The 12233-nt window shown below is 37.3% G+C and overlaps 1 long non-coding RNA gene across 5 annotated transcripts in view; it reads left to right on the top strand.

Annotated features, from left to right (window-relative positions):
- Window positions 1–12233, top strand: part of LOC136793555 (uncharacterized) — a 462713-nt gene that overhangs the window by 392158 nt on the left and 58322 nt on the right. For all 5 annotated transcript variants that reach the window (XR_010838968.1, XR_010838970.1, XR_010838967.1 and 2 more), the window contains 4 exons: window positions 1933–1998; window positions 2933–3052; window positions 8770–8864; window positions 10596–10788. This is a non-coding gene — a long non-coding RNA (uncharacterized lncRNA). The remainder of the gene's footprint in view (window positions 1–1932; window positions 1999–2932; window positions 3053–8769; window positions 8865–10595; window positions 10789–12233) is intronic.

Raw genomic sequence — 12233 nt, 5'->3', positions numbered from 1 at the left:
TACTCCAAACTAAAATGGTAGTGGTGGTGCTGGTGATGGTAGTAGTATTAGTTTAGAGTTATTTAAGTGACCTTGCATTATTACCTGTGATTAATTGCATTGTTTAATGGAAATAAAACAAACAGTAAATGAAATGGCCATTAAGTTGATTTCATAAAATACTTTTTATTCTATAAATGAAAGAAAACATAATCCAAATTAAAAGGCAAAAAAAAAAAATCTGGAAGCAATGTTATACAAGTATGACAATGGGTTGAGATAATTTCTATATAAAACATCAAACAAACTATTAAGGTTTGTATAAGGTTTTCCATATTAATCAGCAATTCACAAAAGAAAAAAATAGTAATATTTTTTCTAGCTATATTGAGATATAATTGACATATAGCGTATTGATTTGATACATTTATATATTGCAAAATTATTATCACCATAGTGTCACCTAATACGTACATCATGTCACATAATTACCATTTCATTTTTGTGATGGGAACATTTAAGATTTACTCTCTTAGTAAGTATCTAATACAGTATTATTAACTGTAGTCACTATGCTATACATTTGACCCTCAGAACTCATTTATCTTATAATTGGAAGTTTGTACCCTTTGACCAGCATCCTACCTTTTCCTCCACCCCCTAGCCCCTGGTAACTACCACTGTAGTCTCTGTTTCTGTGGGTTTTGGCTTTCTTAAAATCTACATATAAGTGATACTATATAGTCTTTTTCTTTCTCTGAATTTTTTCACTTAACATGATGCCCTCAAGGTTCATTCATGTTGTGGCAGATGGCAGGATGTCCTTCTTTCTCATGGCTGGATAGTACTCCATTGTATGTATATATACAACTTCTTTATCCATTTGTCTGTTGATGGGCACTTAGATTGTTTCTATATCTTGGCGACTGTGAATAATGCCACAATGAACACAGCAGTATAAATATATCTTTGATATCCTGTTTTCATTTCCTTTGGATATATACTCAGAAGGTGGATTCCTGGATCATACTGTAGTTCTTTTTAAAATTTTTGAGGAACCACCAATGTACATTCCCACCGACGGGGCAAAAGGGTTTTCTTTTTCCCAATCCTAGACAGTGGCTGTTATCACGACTCTAACAGCTGTGAAGTGATATCTCATTGTGGTTTTAATTTGAATGTCCCAGATGATTAGTGATGTTGAATATCTTTTCATGTACCTTTTCATGCACCATTTCATGCACCGTGGACCCTGATGTTTGGTGATATGGAGCACATTTTCCTGTACCTGCCATTTGTATGTCTTCTGTTCAGTGCCTCCTCTGCCCATTTTAAATCATATTGTTGTCAGGGAGGCGGGGTGTTTATTTGTTGTTTTGCTATTGATTTGTATTGGTTCTTTATATATTTTGGATATTAACCAAACGAGGGGTGAGGAGTCAGAGTGTGGGTGGAGGGATCAGCGAGATGGGTCAACTCAAGCATCCATGCTGTAAGTGGAACTGTTGTGAGTCTGGCAGTTAGGCAATATTGCATGTAGTGATTACATTTTTCATATTCTTTGACTTAAACGTTTACCTCAGGGACTCCACTCTAATGAAGTGAGCACAAATATGTAGAGATCTTTATGCATTCCACGTAGCCATTATTTATAATGCAACATTAGAAACACTGTAACACAACAGGGGTAAATGGTATCTCCATGATTATCCTGTAGTCATTTAAATATACGTGGAGAAATGCTTAAGCTATCATTTTAAGTGAAAGCATGTTTTATGTCTTCTTGATGCCTTACTCTTTGATGACCCCTGCCTGTGCAGACCAAACATAGCCTTAGCCCTGTCAGTATCAGCAACCAGATTTTACCTCGGTGTAGCATCTCCACTTGGATAATCCTTGGATAATCTTTGGCAGGCTCATTTATAGCCCAGTCTACCTTATCTTGTTTCTCAGATCTCCAGCTACTCCATTTAAGATAGATGGAAATCACTATCTTCGGGAAACCTGCAATAAAATTAGGTACATTTGATTGCTGTAATTGAATTGACTTCATATATGTAATAAGGAACACATTCCAGAGGAAATAAATTACAAAGCTGGAACTGTAAGATAATCTTAAAATCTATTAAAAATAAAAAGAGGGATGCTATAATGGTCAACACAGATAGAAGAGAAAAACAGTCTGCAAGAAGCTTAGCAAAAAGTAGAGCTGAGAATTGGTACTTGTCAGTGTATCCAGCACTCTGCACCGAGTCTAACAGGCACTCAAAATCTGTCAGTGACAATATTTTAAGTTAGTTTTGTCTTTTTACTAAAAGGCAAAGTATTTGAAGGCCCTTACCTGCTAACTTACTTGTGTAGAAACTTACCTCGTATGGAACAGTTTACATTCAAAATGTATATATTCTGTTCCTAAAACAGCTAGCCTTGAGAGCAGCAGGCTGAAAAAAGAGACTCAAGGGCTTTCCTGGTGGTGCAGTGGTTGAGAGTCCGCCTGCCAATGCGGGGGACGCGGGTTCGTGCCCCGGTCCGGGAAGATCCCACGTGCCGCGGAGCGGCTGGGCCCGTGAGCCATGGCCGCTGAGCCTGCACGTCCGGAGCCTGTGGTCCGCAACGGGAGAGGCCACATCAGGGAGAGGCCCGCGTACAGCAAAAAAAAAAAAAAAAAAAAAAAAAAAAATGTTTTGTTCCTAAGCAACTCACCTCCTGCTAAAGAAACTGTAAATCTTCACTTTAAACTACAATTTCTGCCGAGACACACACTTCAGGAGTTAAGCTGGTGACCATTTTAGAACTGTGAATTTTAACATCCATGAAGTCTGATGGTTTGTTACGTTCCTGTTGCTGTGAATCACTTCTGTACTGTCATTTCCTCTTACTTCTCCCATCATTCCTAAAGATTTGCCATAGTCTGATACTCACTGGGATACTTAACACTCTGTTGTTCCTCTAGTGGCTACACCTGTTTTCTGTGACATGGGAACTTGTCCACGACTTCAACACTACCACTACCATCACCACCACCATCTGCCGAGAGACACTTATCCAGCACCTTCTTTGGAGCACAGTCTGGGTAAGACCTGCTTCTTTCCTTGCATTGGGACCAGGTGTCTTCTTTGAATGCTCAAATTTTTTATTCTTCTTTAAAGTATTTCAATAGCAGTTATACATTTCCTTTTTGTGTCCATGGACTCTTATCTTCTATTTAAATTTTTAGCTCATGAAGATATAGGAAAAGATGAAATTAAAACTACTGATGATTTTGAGATGCTAACATTGTGTAGTGAGTATTTTACTGGGACTAAACATTTATGCTTGTGTTCAATTTGAGCAGAAAGATGAGAAAGTGAAGTGTCAAGAGAGAATACCATGAACAAGAATTCTTAGAGTCCAGAAATAACTTCCAGCATAAGACCTTTTAGAAGGGAAAACTTGAGATGAAATAATCTCCTCTTTAACTTATTCAGATATAGAACTCTGTTTGGGATAGTATATTTTTCTTAATCTAGCATCTTGGGGGGGGATTTATTATATACTAAGAACACTTCCAATTATTTTACATGCAGTGTCTCATATAAATGTCACAATAACTTGAGATAGATACTGGTATGCATATTTTATAGGTTAGACACAAAGGCTTAAGGAATTTAAATAACTTATCCAAGTCAAATAGCTATTAAGAATCAAGAGCCAAGACTTATACACAGATCTTTCTCTAAAAAGAATCCAGATATTTAGTCAAGTTTTTAAAAAGGTACCAGAAACTTCTACTAGATTCAATAAACTTTTTTTAGTGGGAATATTGCCTAAATTGTACTTTGAGTTATTTCACTCAGTAAACATATCTTAAGGACCTGTTGTATACTGGGCACTATGTAGATGTTGGCATTAAAGTTCCAGCACTCTGGGTATAGAGAAAAGGGTAAACAGAAAGAAAATTACATAGGATGAACGATAAGGCAGTAAAAGTCACAAATTATGTCATAAGAATAAGAAGAAAACTAGCTACGCATAAAAACTTTGGAAATGATACAGGGCTTGGAGCAGATTACAGGTTAACGTATCGGTCAGAAACGCAACGCCATTTGACAGTCACACAAAGACATAACATGCAGTAACTGCAAATAATCTTCTATCTATACTTAGTTTTGGCTGAGATTTTATGAGGACAAGTCATTCCACTGTGACCACATTATAAGCAAGATATGGGAGACTTGGAGAGAGGGTCCAGAGTCCTATAATGAAAATAATTAAAATTTAAGAAGAAAAGAAATCCTTGAGGAAATGTTGAAGGATGTGGAGTTATTTTGTCTGAAGAGAGCAAAGATGTGAGCAAGGAGAGCCTTAATAACTATTTCAAAATACAAAAAGACTTTTTCAGAGGACGGGAAACAGTTGTTCCCCTTTTACACTAAAAAAAGAGCAAAAGAAATGTGTGATCCTCAGAGGATAATACCATAAACGTGATAAAGAGGTCATTCTTTACCCTATTTAAGAAGAGTCATCTTAATTCTCCCTCTTGGGACTTGTAAGTAGGCAGAAACAAAAACTTTAATATGATCAGAGGACAAAAGTTTCTCATCTCATACTGTCCCTGAAACACACACTGCCAGAGAATATCCATCTTCCAACGAAAGACATGAACAGTTGTGCACTGTGAATGTTGCACTTTTATGGGGTTTCTGGGAGGAATGTACAGCATAGGCCAAAGGTCTGAAACTCTTTTGATTGGCCACGTATTTTATAAGATGGAATTATTTACTAAAATTAAAAATATTTTATTGTGGATAATAGAAGTTTAATAGATAATAGAAATAGTAGAAATTTAGAAGTAATAGAAATTTAATGAAGTGTTAAAAATAGTTTTATAGAAATAATAGAAATTTAATAAAATATTTTCAGTGTCGTACATTAAAGAAGAATGTACAGCGTAGGCCTGAAACTCCTTTGGTTGGCCACATATTTTATAAAATGGAATTATTTACTAAAATTAAAAATATTTTAGATAATAATAGAAATCCTCATGTCTCTAATTTTTAAAAAATCAGGATACCTGGCAAATCTGGACCCATTCTTACTGGGCTGGAGGTGTGTGGTGCAGCCCACATTAAATAGCACATATGCCTGAGTCCCCAACATTTCCTACCTGTCTTGGTTCATTCATTCTTGTTGCCTGCCTTGTCTCTTTAGATATTTGACTCCATAACTATGGGTTTAAATTAAAAGGAGCAATGAAAGGGGGACCATTCAATGGCTTTGCCAAACTTACCGAGCTTACAGAGTCCCCCCCCCCCGCCCCCCCGCTCCCCGCACTCTTACTGTCATTTTATTTTAGAGCTATGTAACCAAGTTCGTACTTGTATAGAGTCCCTGGACAATAGTGCATGAAGAAGAGATACAAAAAGGAGATAATCCTCCAGGGCCTTCCAAAAGTAGTCTGTGGAGCCAGGCTTCTCCAAGATTGGGACAGTATGGTAGGAACCACTTCAAGCAACAAAGAATTGTAGTAACTGGGTCTTCTTGGAGCATCATTTATTTTCAATGAGGAGTCATTTCAAACATGATTTTTGTATTAAAATATAGTATTATAGTTTGCAGAATTCAAGAACACTTACAAAAGAAAGCATGAAATTTCAAAGGCATTTGTCACTAGTACCAGAGAACCAGGGTTATCATCCTTCTGCCATTCTTGGGTATTTTACTGGCAGACTTTCAGCAGCATAACTAGATTTCTGGCAACTCCAAATCATTGCAACTTCTATCCCCTGTGCCTTCAGTTGCTTCTGGATCTCTTCTCAGAAGTTTTATAAGCATAAGCGTATTTGTCCAAAGCAAAGTAAATTTAATTAAGATTATGTCCACCAAAATCAAGCAACTCTTCATTTGAAATATTATTTTTAAAATTATCCCCAATTAAAGCACTATTTCAGCACACTATCCTGGTTAGTGACACACATCTGAAGTCAGATTGTCTGGACTCTCTACCATGCAACAGCTGTGTGACCTTGAATGAATAACTTAACCTCTATGTTCTTCAATTTCATTGTCCCTTCATAAGATTGTTACAAGATTTAAATGGGTCAACGTTTGTAAAGCATCTAGAAAATTACTTGGAATATAATAAGTGGTACAAACCTTGCTGTACAGAGTCCTGAAGTTTTCTTTTTCTAAAGCTTTATTTTCAGGTAGAAGGAATATGCCTGTCCATATAAGGAGTTTCATAACCTCATCTTGAGGTTATAACCTTGGGTGGAATGTATCTATTGGTCAACTTTCTAATGATTCAACCTTTAGTAGCATTAGAAGGGAAGGCAAAGTGCCAAAAAAAAAGAGAACTTCTAATCCTAAAGAGCTGTTTAAGGGTGTTTTGACATCCCAAAAAGCAATAGAAAAACTAGGACAAATGGAAGCCCTGCCAAATAGCATTTATTTCAAAAATGTGAGAGACTTGATCTCTAAATTTTATTTTGAAGAATCACATTTTAAACGAAGGGGCAAACATTAATGCCTCATTCTATGCAGTAGCATTTAAATAAGACCAACTACATTTACTTAAGGGTGTTTTGGGGAGGTGGTTTTATTTTTTGTCTGATAGATTCTATTCTAAATACCATATCTAAGGAATTACCTAAGCTTCTGCCCAACTAGATGACAGAAGCTTATTCTAAGAGTGAGGGTCCATGCTTTTGCTCTATTATAATATACCCATAATTAAATGGCAGTAAAAAACTAGCAATCTTAAATTTTTCTGATAAGCCTGGCTTAGTAATTCTCAAGCTTTTTAGTCTCAGGACCACTTTACACTCTGAAAAACCATTAAGAACCCCAAGAGCTTTTTTTACATGGATTATATCAATAAATATTTATAGAATTAGAACATTTGAAATGGAAAATTTTTTTAATTTCTATTTTTATGGCATTAAAAATAACATTAAATCAAATGCATGCTAAAATAAATGACATACTTTTAGGAAAAAATAACTATATTTTCCAAAGCCATAAATAAATAAAATCATTAGTGACAAGAGTGACTTTGTTTCACATTTTTACAAATCCCTCTAACGTCTGATTTCAGAGAATATAGCTGAGTTTTTATGTCACCTACTACATTCAGTCTGCTGCAATATATATGTTTGGTTGAAGTACAAGAAAACAATCTGGCCCTCACAGATATACTATATAGTTTGAAATGGGAAGAATATTTTAATAGCTTTTTTTGACATTTCTGGATATTCTTCTTTGATACTACACTCAAAACCTAACAAGTGGTAGTTTGTTACAGGTTTATTTCAATATGGAATCTGAAACCATATCAATGATATTTTTGTACATGTTATAGTTAAATCTATAGGTCTGTCTTGCACTTTCATTGGGTGTTTTACCCATGCATAGTTTTGTAACACTATGCATTGGCCATCTGGAAAATTTGAGTCACTGAATTATGTAAACCACCCAGATGATGACACAGCAATATGGGAAAAGGCACATTTATTAATATAGCTTCATTCTCATCAGAAAAGCCTTTAAAAATTGAGATGCTGGGGCTTCCCTGGTGGCGCAGTGGTTGAGAGTCCGCCTGCCGATGCAGGGGACATGGGTTCGTGCCCAGGTCCGGGAAGATCCCACATGCCGCGGAGCGGCTGGGCCCGTGAGCCATGGCCGCTGAGCCGGCGCGTCCGGAGCCTGTGCGCCGCAACAGTGAGAGGCCCGGGAACCGCGAAAAAAAAAAAAAAAAAAAAAATTGAGATGCTGTGAAGCTCATGGTGACTGATAAACATTTTCAGAATTTCTAATTTTGCTTGAGAGCTCAAACTTTATCATTAAAAATGAATGCTATCATTTGCTTTCTTGAAGTAAGTTTACTTGTTCATTTTTAAGAAAATGTTCAAATACCCAAGTTAGAATAACTATAGTTTATCTGCTAGTCACTTTTTCAAGTAATAAATGTTTTCCATTAAAAAAAAAGTGACTACTTCAGCTTATAACTCAAACAATCACACAAGTGCTTTTCCTCCTGACACCGTTATACTTTGGGATGCAGCAGAATTGTTTTATGTGTAATTCCCATTTTACCACACAAAGTATTAAAGAGACTGAATAAAATCCGGGCTTGGGCTTTCATAAAAATTTATCATTTTTATTGCTTCATTGAGGTCATTCTTAAGTGAAAGTGCCATTTTATTTTCTTTTCACGAGAGCATGGCCATGATAAATACTATGACTACTATACAATTTGATGCCCCTGTCTTGATTCATGCCAAGGTGCCATTTGTTTGATTCATCATTGCTTTTACACCATTACTACATGTGCTAACAGGAAACAGTCAAATAACATCTTAGGATTATAATTAAAAAACAGTTTTGACCTCATGGACCTCTTGAAAAGGTCCCATGTCAAACTGCAGACCATGGTTTGAAAACTGCTGATGTAGCTTAAGGAAACTCTCTCTTCTTTGAAATCCTAAGCCACCTATGGCCTTTACAGTTTGTGTGACATTCCCTTTTTCCACGTGTCTTCTGTCATCATCTTGAATTACCATTTGTATTTTTTATTATTATGGTTAACTTTCCACATGCTGACCTTGGCTCCCTCAATAGATAATATAGTGCTTTGCTGCTCAAAATGTGGTCCATACAGCAGCAGCAGCAGTATTACCTGGGAGCTCGTTAAAAATACAGAATTTCAGATCTTACCCCAACATTACTGAATCATAATCTGCATTTTAACAAGATTTGTATGCACTGGTGTAATGGAGATCTGATATATTCACCTACCATTCTCTATTTCAGAAAATCTGTCATTTCCCTATTTCAAAAAATACCCCAACTCCAACACATGAGGATGGCTCCACTTTTTCTACTACAGAGCTGGATGTATAACTCAGGTAAGCTATTGACTTACCCTATCCCTGTGAACAGAGTGGTCCGTGGCTGGGCATGAGTAAACCAAACCCTTTTGCTGAATCATAAGGATGCTGGGAGACACGACATGCTCTTTTCTCTGGGATTATTACTTGTAAAGTCCGTGTAAACCTAGAGTTGGTTACTGGTCATCTTTCGTACAACATGAAAGAAAGCTCTCTGAAATGAGTCCAATAAGAGAAGGTCAGAAGTCAGAGGTGGAGATGGACCCTTCATGACATAATTTGAGCTCCTGCATCCAGCTTGGCTTGAAACCATTCATACCTGTGATTATCAATAGATTCTCCTTCTTTGGCCAAAGTTAGTTTGAATTGGCTTTCTGCTCCTTGCAACCAAAAGAATTCTGACATAAGATGAAAAAAATATAAGGACAAATGTTTAATTTGTATTTTTAAACCTCAAAATATTAACAAGTGCCTTGAATATGATGGTCACTGTTGTTCAGCATCTCAGCTTCCATTTAATTGAATCTCCTCATTTTATACCTTTCTAAAATGTTCATTAGATTAGGTCAAACCTAGCTCAAATGCTTCAACTGTTCCTTTCGATGGTGGGAAGGGGAGTATTTTTTTTAAAGTTTTTCACAATGTAGTACTACCCACCCTTACAGCTTCTCTGTTAATTCTTCTTCACCTGTGCCCTTTATCCCATTTGCCGGTTCTTAAAGGAGCCCTAGACTTTCTTGCCACAAAGACTTTGCACCCGCTTTTCCCACTAAACCCTGGATATCTAATTGATGATCTCCTACTTGTTCTTGAAAAGCCTTTTCAAGGATCACCTCTTTCAGGAAGTCTTTCCTAATGCCCACTCATTTCCTTCCCTGAGACTGTGCTCTTTCTGTGTTCTTTATTAAGCCTTTACAAACGGTATTAAAATGGCTTGTATATTTGTCAGTTTAGCCTGGAAGATTGTGAACCTCTTGAATGCAGAAATTTCAGTTTTCACCCCTTTTTTCTCAGGCTTAGTACAAAACCTGACTCTTAAAAAGCACCCTTTAAGGGCTTCCCTGGTGACGCAGTGGTTGAGAGTCCACCTGCCGATGCAGGGGACACGGGTTCGTGCCCCGGTCCGGGAAGATCCCACATGCCGCAGAGCGGCTAGGCCCGTGAGCCATGGCCGCTGAGCCTGAGCGTCCGGAGCCTGTGCTCCGCAACGGGAGAGGCCACAACAGTGAGAGGCCCGTGTACCGAAGGAAAAAAAAAAAAAAAAAAAGCACCCGTTAAATATTTATTGAAAGCAAAGAATAACTGAAAATAACAGAAAGTTATTTAGTCATTACCCTTGGATTCTGCCATCTACTTGCTCTGTGACCTGGTTTAAATCATTTATACTACTGAGATCCTGCATTTCTTCATCTGTAACACTGGGATAATAGTGTTCTCCTTGCCTAGTACAACAGTTCCATGAAATAATAGGCAGAAAGATGTCCTATCCCCAAAGATGTCCATGCCTTGATCCCTGGAATCTGTGAATATGTTGTGTTACATGGCAAGAAAGACTTTGAGATATAATGAAGGTTACAGACCTTGACATGGTGAGATTTTGGATTATCCAGCTGTGCCCAATCTAATCACATGAGCCCTTAAAAAGGAGAATTTTCTCAGGTGGGAAGCAGACAAGCGATGAGGCAGAAGGGGAGATCAGAAAGATTCACAGCTTGAAAAGGCGTTGATCTACCATTTCTGTCTTCGCAGATGGAGAAAGCAAGGCGTCAGTGTAGGAGTGTGGGTGGCGGGTGAAACTAGAGAATAATCCCTGGCCAACAGCTTCAGAGAAACGGGTACCACAGTCCTACAACCACATGGAACTGAATTCTGCAAGCAACAGTGAATGAGCTTGGAAGTGAATACATCCCCACAGCCTCAAGAAAAGACTACAGCCCTACAGGTACCTTGATTTCAGCCTTGTGAAACTTGATGCAGAGAACCAGCTAATCCAACCTGTGCCTATACTTTTGACCTACAGAACTATGAAATAATAAGTTGCTGTTTTAAGCCAGTAAATTTATGGTCATTTGTTATGGCAGCAATAGAAAACCAGTACATATGAATTTTATAAACTAAAATGTCAGACAAATATGTGCTGTTATAATTTGATACTGCAATCTCTTGGAGATTTTGGGTTAAAGAATGTGCTGACCCAATGTTGTATCTTACAAGGAGGATAAGGGTTAGAAGAAAGGAAGTGATGTTAAAGTCATGAATTTAGTTTGCTCTTCAAATGTTTAACTTTGAGGGTGCCTTTTTCCAAATCCCTGGAGATTTGGCCTTCCTGCACGCAGAGAGGCTTTATTAAAGCTTGTAAAAGCTTTTAATAGCTTCCTTTTAAAAAAAATCATTCTTAACCCTCTTCCGTGCTATTCCCCTAAAAGTAAGAAAGCACAAAGATACTAAAGAAACACAGGAGATCAAATTAAATCAGGGGCCCTCCTAGCTCCTCCATTATTCAAAGCACTTAGTGGACTATAAATGATTTAAGAGTGATACAACCAGACATCCCAGAGTAAATAATTTTCATTTTCCTGATTGGTAAGCAGGAGAAAGAAGATTCCATATTCCCATTAGCAAAGATTTTGAGTCATCTTTTGCCAAAAATAAGAGAGCATCTTTCTTCCTGTCTAGTCTACTTTTTTTTTTTTAATATGTGAAGGCAAATCAATAGAAAAGGAAAGGAGATTACAACTTTATTACTGCTTTTATTGGATAGTTATGATATGCCAGCAGGCTGCCGGGCACTGCACAGAAAGTAGAAATGAGCCCCTGAGTACTTAATCTGTGATGTAAATGAAGTCAATCGGAGTGTACTATTACTACAAGGTTCAAACCAAAGCTGTGGTGTTTCTTATAACTGCGCTTGGCACTTAGAGCAGTTGAGACTAAAAACATGCTTTATAAACATTAATTAATTATGCTGGGCTTAAATTTAATTCCTCCAGTGGATAGAACGTATGTACAGAATATGAAAGATTCAGCTGTAACCTGGTGCTCATTTTAATTCTGGATTGTAGGATCAGCTAATAATAATCACTGTAATAGCTGACACTTGTAATCTTCAAAGCATCCTTTAAGCATTTATTAACCATCACGCTGCCCTGTGGGAAAGATAAATATTATTCTCCTTATTAATAGCTTAAGAAATTGTAGCTTCAGGTGGCATGGTTTTGCCCAGGACTCCCCCAAAATACCTCAACTGGAGAGTTGAGAGTTAGAGTCCGTGTATTGGCTAGGAGCAGACCATAAAGTTTACCAATAGCACATTATGAGGGGAGCTTCAAAGTGGTGAAACTTACAGAGGACTTCTGTTACTAGAGAAGATGTCCCAGGGTACATCTA

The sequence above is a fragment of the Kogia breviceps genome, chromosome 2, assembly GCF_026419965.1.
Source record: "Kogia breviceps isolate mKogBre1 chromosome 2, mKogBre1 haplotype 1, whole genome shotgun sequence".
Lineage (NCBI taxonomy): Eukaryota > Metazoa > Chordata > Mammalia > Artiodactyla > Physeteridae > Kogia > Kogia breviceps.
Note: the sequence above shows the minus strand (reverse complement) of the source record. Positions and strands in the feature narration are given on the sequence as shown.